Source organism: Bactrocera dorsalis, chromosome 2 (genome assembly GCF_023373825.1).
Source record: "Bactrocera dorsalis isolate Fly_Bdor chromosome 2, ASM2337382v1, whole genome shotgun sequence".
Lineage (NCBI taxonomy): Eukaryota > Metazoa > Arthropoda > Insecta > Diptera > Tephritidae > Bactrocera > Bactrocera dorsalis.
Window position 1 is genome coordinate 46,098,724 of NC_064304.1, and position 13,353 is coordinate 46,112,076.

Sequence of the window (13,353 nt, forward strand, 5' to 3'; positions counted from 1 at the left end):
GGCTTATATCAAACAACGTGGATGGAAAGAACTAGCAAACGTTTTCCGTTGAATACAAACTGTTTCCCGGTTAGGTTTCCAAATTTATTTATATTAAAGTTTATTTAAGAAATGCACCTTTGAAAAATCAAAATTATTAATTAATGTATCTAAGTATTTAAAATTATTTAAATTAACACCAGTATTTTTTAATTATGGAACTGGCATAAGGCAAACTATAATGACATTCCTCTTGATACTTTCGTACCATAGATATCTCAGGGCAAATAAAACCCCAGTTAAATTTTGACACAAGTGCGCATTGTCATCAGAAAATAAGAAGAAGAATATTTTAAATACACATTCTTTTAAAAAAAATTCTTTTTAAAGAGATTTTTACTTTAAAATTTGTTAGGGCAAGGAATTGAGCCAAAAAATTTTGCACATTTTAGACAAAGAAAATAGTTAAATTTCAATTTGTAATGAAACACATTTAACAATAAACATTTATTTATTTGTTTGCCTTAATGGCTTAATGGTAGTTATCATTTGACTTCTTCTTCTTCTTCTTTACTGGCGTAGACACCGCTTACGCGATTATAGCCGAGTCAACAACAGCGCGCCAGTCGTTTCTTCTCTTCGCTACGTGGCGCCAATTGGATATTCCAAGCGAGGCCAGGTCCTTCTCCACTTGGTCCTTCCACCGGAGTGGAGGTCTTCCTCTTCCTCTGCTTCCCGCGGCGGGTACTGCGTCGAATACTTTCAGAGCTGGAGTGTTTTCATCCATCCGGACAACATGACCTAGCCAGCGTAGCCGCTGTCTTTTAATTCGCTGAACTATGTCAATGTCGTCGTATATCTCGTACAGCTCATCGTTCCATCGAATGCGATATTCGCCGTGGCCAACGCGCAAAGGACCATAAATCTTTCGCAGAACTTTTCTCTCGAAAACTCGCAACGTCGACTCATCGGTTGTTGTCATCGTCCAAGCCTCTGCACCATATAGCAGGACGGGAATTATGAGCGTCTTATAGAGTTTGGTTTGTTCGTCGAGAGAGGACTTTACTTTTCAATTGCATAATAATTACGAAGTAGCACCTGTAGTCAAGAGTAATCCTGCGTTGGATTTCAAGGCTGACATTGTTGGTGGTGTTAAAGATGGTTCCTAAATAGACGAAATTATCTACAACTTCAAAGTTATGACTGTCAACAGTGACGTGGGGGCCAAGTCGCGAGTGCGACGACTGTTTGTTTGATGACAGGAGATATTTCGTCTTGCCCTCGTTCACTGCCAGACCCATTTGCGTTGCTTCCTTGTTCAGTCTGGAGAAAGCAGAACTAACGGCGCGGGTGTTAAGACCGATGATATCAATATCATCGGCATACGCCAGCAGCTGTACACTCTTATAAAAGATTGTACCTGCTCGATTCAGTTCTGCAGCTCGAATAATTTTCTCCAGCAGCAGATTGAAGAAGTCGCACGATAGGGAGTCGCCTTGTCTGAAACCTCGTTTGGTATCGAACGGCTCGGAGAGGACCACCCCGTTCCTGACGGAGCTTTTGGTGTTGCTCAACGTCAGCTTACATAGCCGTATTAGTTTTGCGGGGATACCAAATTCAGACATCGCGGCATAAAGGCAGCTCCTTTTCGTGCTGTCGAAAGCAGCTTTGAAATCGACGAATAGGTGGTGAGTGTCGATTCTCCTTTCACGGGTCTTTTCCAAGATTTGGCGCATGGTGAATATCTGGTCGGTTGTTGATTTACCAGGTCTGAAGCCACACTGATAAGGTCCAATCAGTTTGTTGACGGTGGGCTTTAATCTTTCACACAATACGCTCGATAGAACCTTATATGCAATGTTGAGGAGGCTAATCCCACGGTAGTTGGCGCAGATTGTGGGGTCTCCTTTTTTATGGATTGGACAGAGCACACTTAGATTCCAATCGTTGGGCATGCTTTCGTCCGACCATATTTTACAAAGAAGCTGATGCATGCTCCTTATCAGCTCTTCGCCGCCGTATTTGAATAGCTCGGCCGGCAATCCGTCGGCCCCTGCTGCCTTGTTGTTCTTCAGGCGGGCAATTGCTATTCGAACTTCTTCATGGCCGGGTAATGGATCGTCTGCTCCATCGTCATCGATTGGGGTATCGGGTTCGCCTTCTCCTGGTGTTATGTGTTCACTGCCATTCAGCAGGCTGGAGAAGTGTTCCCTCCATAATCTAAGTATGCTCTGGGCATCGGTAACTAGATCACCTTTGGGGGTTCTACAAGAGTATGCTCCGGTCTTGAAACCTTCTGTAAGCCGCCGCATTTTTTCATAGAATTTTCGAGCATTACCCCTGTCGGCCAGCTTATCAAGCTGTTTGTACTCACGCATTTCGGCCTCTTTCTTCTTCTGTCTGCAAATGCGTCTCGCTTCCCTCTTCAACTCTCGGTATCTATCCCATCCCGCACGTGTTGTGGTCGATCGTAACGTTGCGAGGTAGGCAGCCTGTTTTCTCTCCGCTGCGACACGGCACTCCTCGTCGTACCAGCTGTTCTTTTGCACTTTCCGAAAACCAATGGTTTCGATTGCAGCTGTACGTAAGGAGTTTGAAATGCCGTCCCACAGTTCCCTTATAGCGAGTTGTTGACGAGTGCTCTCAGAGAGCAGGAGTGCAAGCCGAGTAGAAAATCTTTCGGCTGTCTGTTGTGATTGCAGCTTATCGACGTCGAACCTTCCTTGTGTTTGTTGGCGTGCGTTTTTTGCTGCACAGAGGCGGGTGCGAATTTTGGCTGCAACAATATAGTGGTCCGAGTCGATGTTAGGACCTCGGAGCGCACGCACATCTAAAACACTGGAGACGTGTCTTCCGTCTATCACAACATGATCGATCTGGTTGGTGGTTTTTCGATCCGGAGACAGCCAGGTAGCTTGATGAATCTTCTTATGCTGGAATCTAGTACTACAGATAACCATATTTCATTTGACTACGCAATTATATTGACAGAAAATTTCTCTAGCCTGTTATGTATAAAGATTAAAATTATTGCTTATTGAATTTTTTTTATTTGCATCCCCTCATTGGCGGTGATGTTGTAAAGGATGTAGGATATTTGCACAGTGTAAATTTCATTGCTCGAGGCAAATATTCGTTATTCATATTTCATGGTAATTGCGCTTTCTTATTAGAATATTATTATGTATATGTTTAACACACCACAGAAGAAACTACAAAAAACTTTTATATAGAAAGCTTTTGATAGTTGCTTCATTCATTATTTAGAAAATAAATATGATGAGAAGATCTAGAGATCGCATGTTCTAATTTGTGCTGTCTCTTTTATGCTTTTACCATATTTATATACATTTTGTTATTGGTGGTGTCTAATTTTATTAAAATGTCTTTAGGGCGCTGGTGTTAAATTTAACATAATGGTCAAAACACGTCAAGTGAACCTTGAAAATTTAATCAAGTCACCAATTCTAAAAAGTTGCACTTCATTAGGTGAAGGATCAGATGCAAATATATATTTCGTCGAAATACTGTTTTTGTTAATGTTATTGAAGGTTGCATTTTAAAGCACAATAAATTTGTAAAATTAATTTCTCATAAACTACCGCAGATAAATCGATGAAATTTTATTAAAAATTAAAAATAAAATTCAATATATATTATAAACAATTTTTCTCATTTAGTTTGTTTAATTAATAATATTTTATATACATTTTTGTTAAAAAATTTAAAATTTTCATGCCTTCTTCGTGCTTAAAATATTGCAAGCTATGTGAAACAACGCGAAGGCTTGAATAATCTGCAAAAAAGCTATTGTTCCTTCATGCCATTTCGAAAATTTTGAATTTTTTGTCTCCAAATGAACTCTCTCAGCGCGCGACACTTCCATCGATGCGCTAAACTTCCGACATCTGTGAAGCCAGAAAAGCATGAAATGATAGAGGAGAAGTAAGGACGGCTAAGGATCACAGTTGGCTAAATACCTTGAGGCTATACTTAATCATCCTTTATTAATTGACAGTAACCATTCCTTGAAGAGTGAAATTGTAGGCATCATTTCGCGAAATAAACAAAAAAAAATCAAGATACATATAAGGGCTTCCTTGCAGAATGAAGTGATCAGTATAAATAAATAAATCCTCACTGGATTCCCTTCAAATTGGTTCAGGTCATTTTTCATGTCATGGAATGGTTTAGGCAGCTATAGTGATCAGACAAATTAAAAAAGTAAAACGTTAACGAGAAAGGTGGCGTGGTTCCACATTTGCCGCATAACTTGCCGGGCTGCCGATCAATTAAATTAATAACAAGTAAGGAAGGGCTAAGTTCGGGTGTCACCGAACATTTTATACTCTCGCATGATAAAGTGATAATCGAGATTTCATTATCCGTCATTTACATATTTTTTTAAACGTGATTTGTGTAAAGTTTTATTCCGCTATCATCATTGGTTCCTAATGTATATATTATACAGAGAAGGCATCAGATGGAATTCAAAATAGCGTTATATTGGAAGAAGGCGTGGTTGTGAACGGATTTCACCCATATTTCGTACGTGTCATCAGGGTGTTAAGAAAATATTGTATACCAAATTTCATTGAAATCGGTTGAGTAGTTCCTGAGATATGGTTTTTGGTCCATAAGTGGGCGACGCCACGCCCATTTTCAATTTTTAAAAAACGCCTGTGTGCAACTTCCTTCTGCCATTTCTTCCGTGAAATTTAGTGTTTCTGACGTTTTTTGTTAGTCGGTTAACGCACTTTTAGTGATTTTCAACATAACCTTTGTATGGGAGGTGGGCGTGGTTATTATCCGATTTCTTCCATTTTTGAACTTTATATGGAAATGCCTGAAGGAAACGACTCTATAGAGTTTGGTTGATATAGCTATAGTAGTTTCCGAGATATGTACAAAAAACTTAGTAGGGGGCGGGGCCACGCCCACTTTCCCAAAAAAATTACGTCCAAATATGCCCCTCTCTAATACGATCCTTTGTGCCAAATTTCACTTTAATATCTTTATTTATGGCTTAGTTATGACACTTTATAGGTTTTCGGTTTCCGCCATTTTGTGGGCGTGGCAGTGGGCCGATTTTGCCCATCTTCGAACTTAACCTTCTTATGGAGCCAAGAAATACGTGTACCAAGTTTCATCATGATATCTCATTTTTTACTCAAGTTAAAGCTTGCATGGACGGACGGACGGACGGACGGACGGACGGACAGACGGACGGACGGACAGACAGACATCCGGATTTCAACTCTACTCGTCACCCTGATCACTTTGGTATATATAACCCTATATCTCTCTTTTAGTTTTAGGACTTACAAACAACCGTTATGTGAACAAAACTATAATACTCTCCTTAGCAACTTTGTTGCGAGAGTATAAAAACTGATTAATAACGCAGTTGGTGTTTGCGGAGCCATGCCGTATCGCGCAGATCGCTGTGGTGACAAATGTAGTTAATCGAATGTAAACTGGTTTATGTTGCGCTCATGCCCGTAGACGAAGCGAATGTAGTGAATTGGTGATCCAATCCCACGTTGAATCTTAGACTTTGAGAAAATTTGAAACTTCAGCGCTCGGCAGCAAAAAAAATTAACTTCTGAAATAATGGATATTTAAATATCGCACGTACAAGATCTGTCGTAAAAGAGACAGAACTTTTTAAATATAACTGTTTCTGGTGGCGCCACCTATTGGTGGGTACATGAAATAAAAAGCTTGATCTCCAATTGACATTTCGTAAAAATTGTAAAACAATCGGATAACTACAATCGATGTTATCGATCAAAAAGTGACCTCAGCTTTTGGTCATCGGTTGCAAAATGCATATAAAGACAATGCTGATTTGCTTTTACGATTCCGAGGGTATTGTACACCGAGAGTTCGTCCCACCTGGCCAAACGATTAATGCTGTGTTTTCCCTTGGTGTTATGAAGCGTCTTTTGTCACGCATTCGTCGTGCTCGATCACAATACCGTTAAGCAGGGTCCTGGCGACTGTTTCACGATAATGCGCCGTGTCATCGGTCGACGCTTGTCACTGATTTTTTGACAAAAAACTCCATGTTAACCATTAATCACTCACCCTACTCACCTGATCTGGCACCCTGTGATTTTTACCTATTTGGAAAACTTCATTTACCCATGAAAGGATACTGGTTTCAGGACATTTCAGCTATCCAAAAGGCGACGACCGAAATTCTCAAGAGCATTCCGAAAAATAACCTTAAATACTCATTTGAAATGCTAATTGCCAGGGCTAAACGCTGTATCGAAGCACAAGGAAACTACTTTCAATAAAAAATATAACTTTTGAAAAATATTAATTTTTTTTTGTTTTTTTTTAACAGTCCTGTTTCTTTTGCGACAGACCTTGTATGTTTGTATATTTAAAATGTCAGGGCATTTCTCGTATATATTCCAATGTTATTACATTACAAATGCGTATTGTTTCCGAATGTAAATGTGACAACAATGAAATGCTGAAACCTACATACTAGTCTTATACATATTCACCTTACTACTATTTCGACAACAGGAAAGTTCGCCATTTACGCCGCAATCATCGCATTCGTTCAATATTCATGAATTCATGGCGTTTTATGCAGAAGAAGATTGCAGGTGGATGATTTTCTATTAAAGGTTGGGTCACTAGCGAAAAGTGTCAACTCCGGTGTCAGTGACATATTTGTTTTTAGAATCAGCAAGAATGGCATGTGTTTACTACTCTAAAAAGAATAATAATTTGTATGTGTGTGTTTCTCTTTTCTATGAATTTTATTACTTAAGTAATCTGAATTCTGTATCTGCATACCGTCTTTCATAACTCACAGTAAAATTTGGCAAACGGCAATTCAAATATGGGAATAAAACATATAAGTCAAGGTCAGTGGTTTGAAAGTAGGCCTTGGTTTTCATAAACGAATATTTGAATGCCAAATGTTCTTTTGTGGAGAAAGCTTTTGTTTGTTATACCATACTTCCCTATGGGCTTTATGTGTACAAAAGGTTTCTCAAACGTGGTGAGGATATTGTCTATAAAATTCTTTGTAAGCTTTTGCACTTGTGGTGAAGTGAGAGTAAAGTAAACTGGGGGATTATCAAGAAATTCGCAGCACAAACCCAGAACTTAATTTGTCAACATTTGAAGGTATTTTCCTGGCTTTGATTCCCCAAGTCGCAGGAGTATAATTTGTTTGGTTACACCAGAACTATGTATTTGTTGTAATTGTTGGAGATGACATCAAACAATTCAATATAACACAAACCAATAGACCTCGATTATAAATATTTATACTCTAAACAGGTTATATTAAGTTTACCAAGGATAAAAATACCAACAGTGAAATGCACGAGGCCCATGAATGTATATACGAGTTCATAAAGTATGAATGAGTCGATTTAGCTAAGTCCATCTGTCTGAATATACGCGGATTAGCGCAGAAACATGTCAGGTTTTTAGATATTTATCTGACGTTTTTTGGACGTTCTTTTCTCCTAATGAAATTACTCACTTGGCGGAATCGCTGATATTGGATCAGTATAGTATATAGCTGCTATACTAACTGAACGACATGTCCTCGTATTGAAATTTTTTTGACAAGATAACTTCAGGTACAACAGAGTAAGAGAAAATAATCATTCTTTTATTGCATATAAACACAGGTGTTTTAAGTAATCAACAACGTTTATAAATCGTCAACTTTATTACGAAAATTCACGTTCTTAAAAGAATATCTTTCTCTCGTTTCACTCAAGGTATGGTCAACATAATCGGCTAACTGGGCGTACTCGCAACTTTACCAAATAGACCACGTCCAGTACACAGTGTAGAAAATATAACAGCCGTAGCTGAGAGTGTGTACGAAAACTGTGGAAAATCGACAACAAATCAACAACTCGCGAAACGCATTTTACGTGGAGATCTTAAATTGAAAGCGTACAAAGAACAGCTTGTGGAAGAACTGAAGCCGCTCAACCTTCCCAAGCGACATCGCTTCACTCTATGGTCTCATGTAAAGCTCCAATAAGATCCGATGTTTTCGAGCCAAATTTTGTTTATCGCCTCATCGCTTAATGTATATACAAACAAGCAAAATTATCGAATAGTAACCTGGAGAGATTCAAGAGCTGCTATTTTATCCAGAAAAATACAATGGTTTCATTTATTGAGAGAACACTTCCATGGACATATAATTTCAAATTTTGGGCCGTTCGATAGGCCACCAAGATGTTATAACATCACACCGTTTTACTGTAACTGGCTAAAAGTGCGGCACTTGTCTTTCATTTTAAATTTTTATTCGATTATGCAGTAATATACACTATAATTGCGATTAGTTAATATAAAGAATTGCCAAGTTAATAAGCAAGTACGTTATTATGCAGAATGTTACTCATACGCCGTGCCACCGCTTACGTAATACCATATACTGTACAACCACATAATTTTTATAATATATATTATGAAATATTACACGTAATCACTTAATGCTAGCCCTTTTGCTTGCCTTATGTAAATATCCATTTTTATAGGTAAGGCAATGCTGATGATTGATGCGTTTGTATACTTTTACGTGTAAGAGAGTTATTTATTTATGTGATGTAAATCTTTTCTTTTAATTTTTTTATTTTATAGTTTATGGAACAATTTGTTACACCAAACCAGGATATTTCGAACTTGCAAAAATGTTTAGTTGTTATTAAATATGGTTGATTACTTTAGTGCATCTTGTGCATCAGTCTTGTCAATGTGGTCATAAATAAATACTCAAAATTTTATCACTTCATATCAGAGTTTGCTCACCTTAGTTAATTTCTAAAAAGCAAATTTTGTCACAGCTGCAAATAAGTAAATATGTGTATATGTAAACAAATAACTTCACTCACACATATGTATAATAAATGAATGCTATTTATGTATGTATCTCTGAGTTTATATTCTGCTGAAGTTTCACAATCCTTACTAATATTTTGGTTACTTGAACTTCTGTCCTGTTTGCGTCTGCATTTTTTTCAGCGAAACTCATTATCACTCACAATGTTTCTAGTGGATTCTGTGTCAACGCTTCCAAACAAGTACGTTTATATCATTACACCCCGTATGTATGTATATTTATGTTGGAAGTGATTATACATTTTCTATGCACGCTTGGAAAGTTCATAAAATGCTAAAAGCTAGGCGGCTCCTTATAAAAGGAGTTTGTTGAAAATTCAAATATATTTTGGCCTAAGCGTGGTTGTTGTCCGATTTGGTCCATTTTCACACCGTGACACAGAAATATGAGAATAATGTTACGAACTAAATTTGGTCGAAATTATTCGGTTGGGTCTCGAGATAGTGATTTCACCGAAAAGTGGGCGATGTCACGCGTATTGACCAATTTTCACACCGGCTCCCTCTCATACCATCGCGAAGGTATTATTTAATGTCTCTGGCTTAATTAGTTATTGATTTTTTGCGATTTTAATAATTTGGAATAGTATCGTTGTATGTGTGGGGAGTGAGCGAGATTGTTTTGTCGGTAGGAATTCTTCTAATATTCGCATTCAGCAAGCTTTGGTGTTGTAACTTTAGTAGTTTAGGGGATATGTACATTAAACTAACTAACGATGAAATTAAAACAGCTTATTGTTCAAACTCCTCGAGCTTAACACTTAAGTGGTAATGAATTTAATTGATCATTAATTTCATTTTAAATTTAAAGCAAATCATAATATGATAACTAAAAATAAAATTTCGTGAAAATTTAATTGAAATTATTCTAAATTCAATGATCAAGTATAGTACTTCAACGAAGAGACATTAAAAACTACTTGCACACGGAATAAAATGCTAATGATCAAACGCAAAGAAAGTAGTAAGATATTTGCATTTTTTTCTTAGTCCTCGCGAGCTCGCGTCACGACGATTATCATGAAGTTCGGCAAAGAAGCCTTTAAGTATGCCAGTAAATATTTAAACCCTTTGTGTATTCTCAATTTGCTAGCACACTTTCGAAAATATTACCTTGAGTGGTGTTGTTGTAAATAAATTTAACTCAATTAAGCTTTAAAATCGTAGGCGAGTGTGGTTTGGGCTTAGTCCTCCAATACATACACTTTCAGGTATCACTACAATTTCCTACAGTACTTAGAGTATACACTCGGCAGAAATAAAAATAACAAATGATAATAAGTGCTATAAAAAAGGTACCAATATACGAGTACTAACAGTTGTTTGCCTATGTTTCTGGTATAACCAACAAAACGCATAAACAAAAGAGTTGATGATGTTTGTACACGTATTACTTCACGACCAGTTTTATGGAAAACAAGTAAGGTAGAGCTAAGTTCAAGTGTATTATAAAATGTCAAACTCTTGCAACTTCAAAGTTGATTTGTTATGGCAACGAAAATCATTACATGTAGTAGGACATAATTTCAGATATTTCCAACAATGAAATGTAGTATAGCCAGTATTAATTTGCCTAAGCTATTTTACATATTGACCGATTTGGACGGCATAACGGTTTGATATTTGATACAGGGTTAGTATATAACGACTAAAGTCAAGGGAATATTTAAAAATTTTGATATTAATTATATGGGGCTTAGCACGTTTTCCCCGATTTAATTCATTCTGAACACAAAGATGCACAGTCATTAAAAAACACTCTTTCTCAATTCTATTAACATAAATCACACATTTACCGATATTTGTGGTAAAAAGTCAAATACACGTGCTGTAATCCAAATACTCGTTACCTAGCGGTTTGAACAATTTTGGCCTGATTTAAGGTCATAGGGTGGCATACTTCAAAAACACTATTTGTGGAAAGTTTTATCTAGTGCTAGATTCTAGACTTGCATACTGGAAAGTGAAAAAATCCAATGGAATTTTAAATTGTGATTTGTGGGAAGTATCTGTAATTGTAGTACGATCTTGCCGCTTTTGAACTGTAAGGTAAGACTGGCAGCTTCGTTGTGTTTTACGTGAGTACCTGCCATTTATGGCCTAACCTCATGGTGCTTAAGAGCACATAGATCAAAACAATGCGTTGATCAGCGCCCCAAATAATACAAGCTTTTTGTAAGGTAGAAGGACAACATTTCCACCTTGGTTGGGTTCAAGGCCGACCTAAAACCTTTGCCGCGCTGTTTGTTTGCCACCGGGTCGCAATGGAACACTGAACTGAATTCGCAATTCTACCTGGCTTTAGGTTTAAACCATAGCCACCAGAAATCTCCCCGAAAGGCTATTGGAGTAAATTACGAGAGCTAACTGCTCTCTCTGGTATCAGATTCAAGCCTCCGGTATTACTATGTAGCTTATGTTACTTCCAGTTGAGCACCCCATCACATTGCCTATAGCCAATATTGATCATGAAAGGGTTACGAGTATGTGTATTTATTGGGTCGTTCTCTAAGTACTTTTTATTGTGTAGAACATGCTATGCAATTTTGTATTCTACGTTTTTAGCCAATACCATTTTCGGGTAAAAGGTTAATTCCACGCACACAAAATGTTTTATCCTTGCAGGAAAAAACTGGTCCAAGTGGTTTTTGACGTTCTGATTTGAAGTCAAGGTTCTATCATCCAAAAAATATGATATAGCCTGGAACAAGTAGTGGTACGAAGATGGCAAGTTTGGAGATTATGGTGGATGTGGTAATACACTCCATTTAAGCTGCAATTTTGTCCGTTTTTTGGCAAAGATCAAAATTTTTTAAAAAGAGTAAAAATCAAAATTTTTAATAATCCTAGTTCCAACCATAGAGAGATATATAAAGAAGGTCCACACCAAATTTCAAGTTAATCGGTTCATTAGAACTTGAGAAATTATGTCAAAAGTGTTGAAAATAGTAGTTTCGAGAAAAACGCGATTAAAGATTTGAGTCTATACTTACATTGCCGGTTTGCGCGCTGCGTCACTAAAGTAGCTATAAGTCGGTAAATAATAGGAATTTTAAAAATTCCTTTGGGGAATATATTCTTAAAGGTCCAGTCTTTAAGAATATGCAAAAAAAAATTGATTTTTTTTCAAAATTATAGATATTCGACGCAGTACCCGCCGCGGGAGGCAGAGGAAGAGGAAGACCTCCACTCCGGTGGAAGGACCAAGTGGAGAAAGACCTGGCCTCGCTTGGAATATCCAATTGGCGCCACGTAGCGAAGAGAAGAAACGACTGGCGCGATGTTGTTGACTCGGCTATAATCGCGTAAGCGGTGTCTACACCAGTAAAGAAGAAGAAGAGGCAGGTGCGGATCTTGGCTGCAACAAGATAGTGGTCCGAGTCGATGTTAGGACCTCAGAGCGTACTCACGTCTAGAACACTGAAGACGTGTCTTCCGTTTATCACAGCATGATCGGTCTGGTTGGTGGCTTTTCGATCCGTGGACAGCCAGGTGACTTGATGTATTTTCTTATGTTTATTAATTTATCGACTTTTGTGCGAAAAATTCCTTCTTTGCCCACCCTGGCGTTAAAGTCCCAAGTACGATTTTGACATCGTGGCGAGGGCAGCTCTCATAGGTGCACTTCAAGCGCTAATATAAGGCTTATTCGATCACATCGTACTTTTCTTCCGTCGGGGCGTGAGCGCAAATCAGCGATATGTTGAAGAACCTCGCTTTGATGCGGATTGTGGCTAGACGTTCATCCACCGGAGTGAATGACAGTACTCGTTGACGGAGTTTCTATCCCATCATGAATCCCGCACCGAACTTGCGCTCCTTTATATGACCACTGTAGTAAATGCCACAAGGACCTACTCGCCTCAATCCTTGTGGAGTTTTTCGCATTTCTTGGACGGCAGTAATGTCAGCCTTTATTTTCCCGAGGATATCAACCAGCTGGGCAGCGGCACCTTCCCAGTTAGGGGACTGGACATTCCAGGTGCGTGCTCTTAAATGGTTATCCTTAGTGTGTTTGTCACGGTCGTCATCAAAAGAGGGTCTCTCATCCAAGGCGGTTTATGTATTTTCATTGGCAGTGTTTTTTACGTGGCGGGTCCCTAACCCAACGTACAATCCTGTGTAGGGAATATTTCGCCTTCTCACTTTATCACGCACTCGAATGGATGGATTTAGAATACGAAAATTTACGAGTTCGTAGATGTGTGTAATCGAACCACTTCCACGCTAACAAATCGCCATTAACCAAAAACATATAAAGTGCCATAACTAAGCACTAAATTAAGATATAAAGTGGTAATTTGTTAAAGAGGCATTTGCGGTCAAAAAATCTTGTAAATGTGAGTCTGACCCCACTCTCTAAAATGGCGAATGTACATACACTAGTCAGAAAAAGTTTGCGTACAGATAGACCAGGTCATAAACTATTTGAAAAACGGATGTAGAATTCAGTATTTCGAATTTAAATTCAGT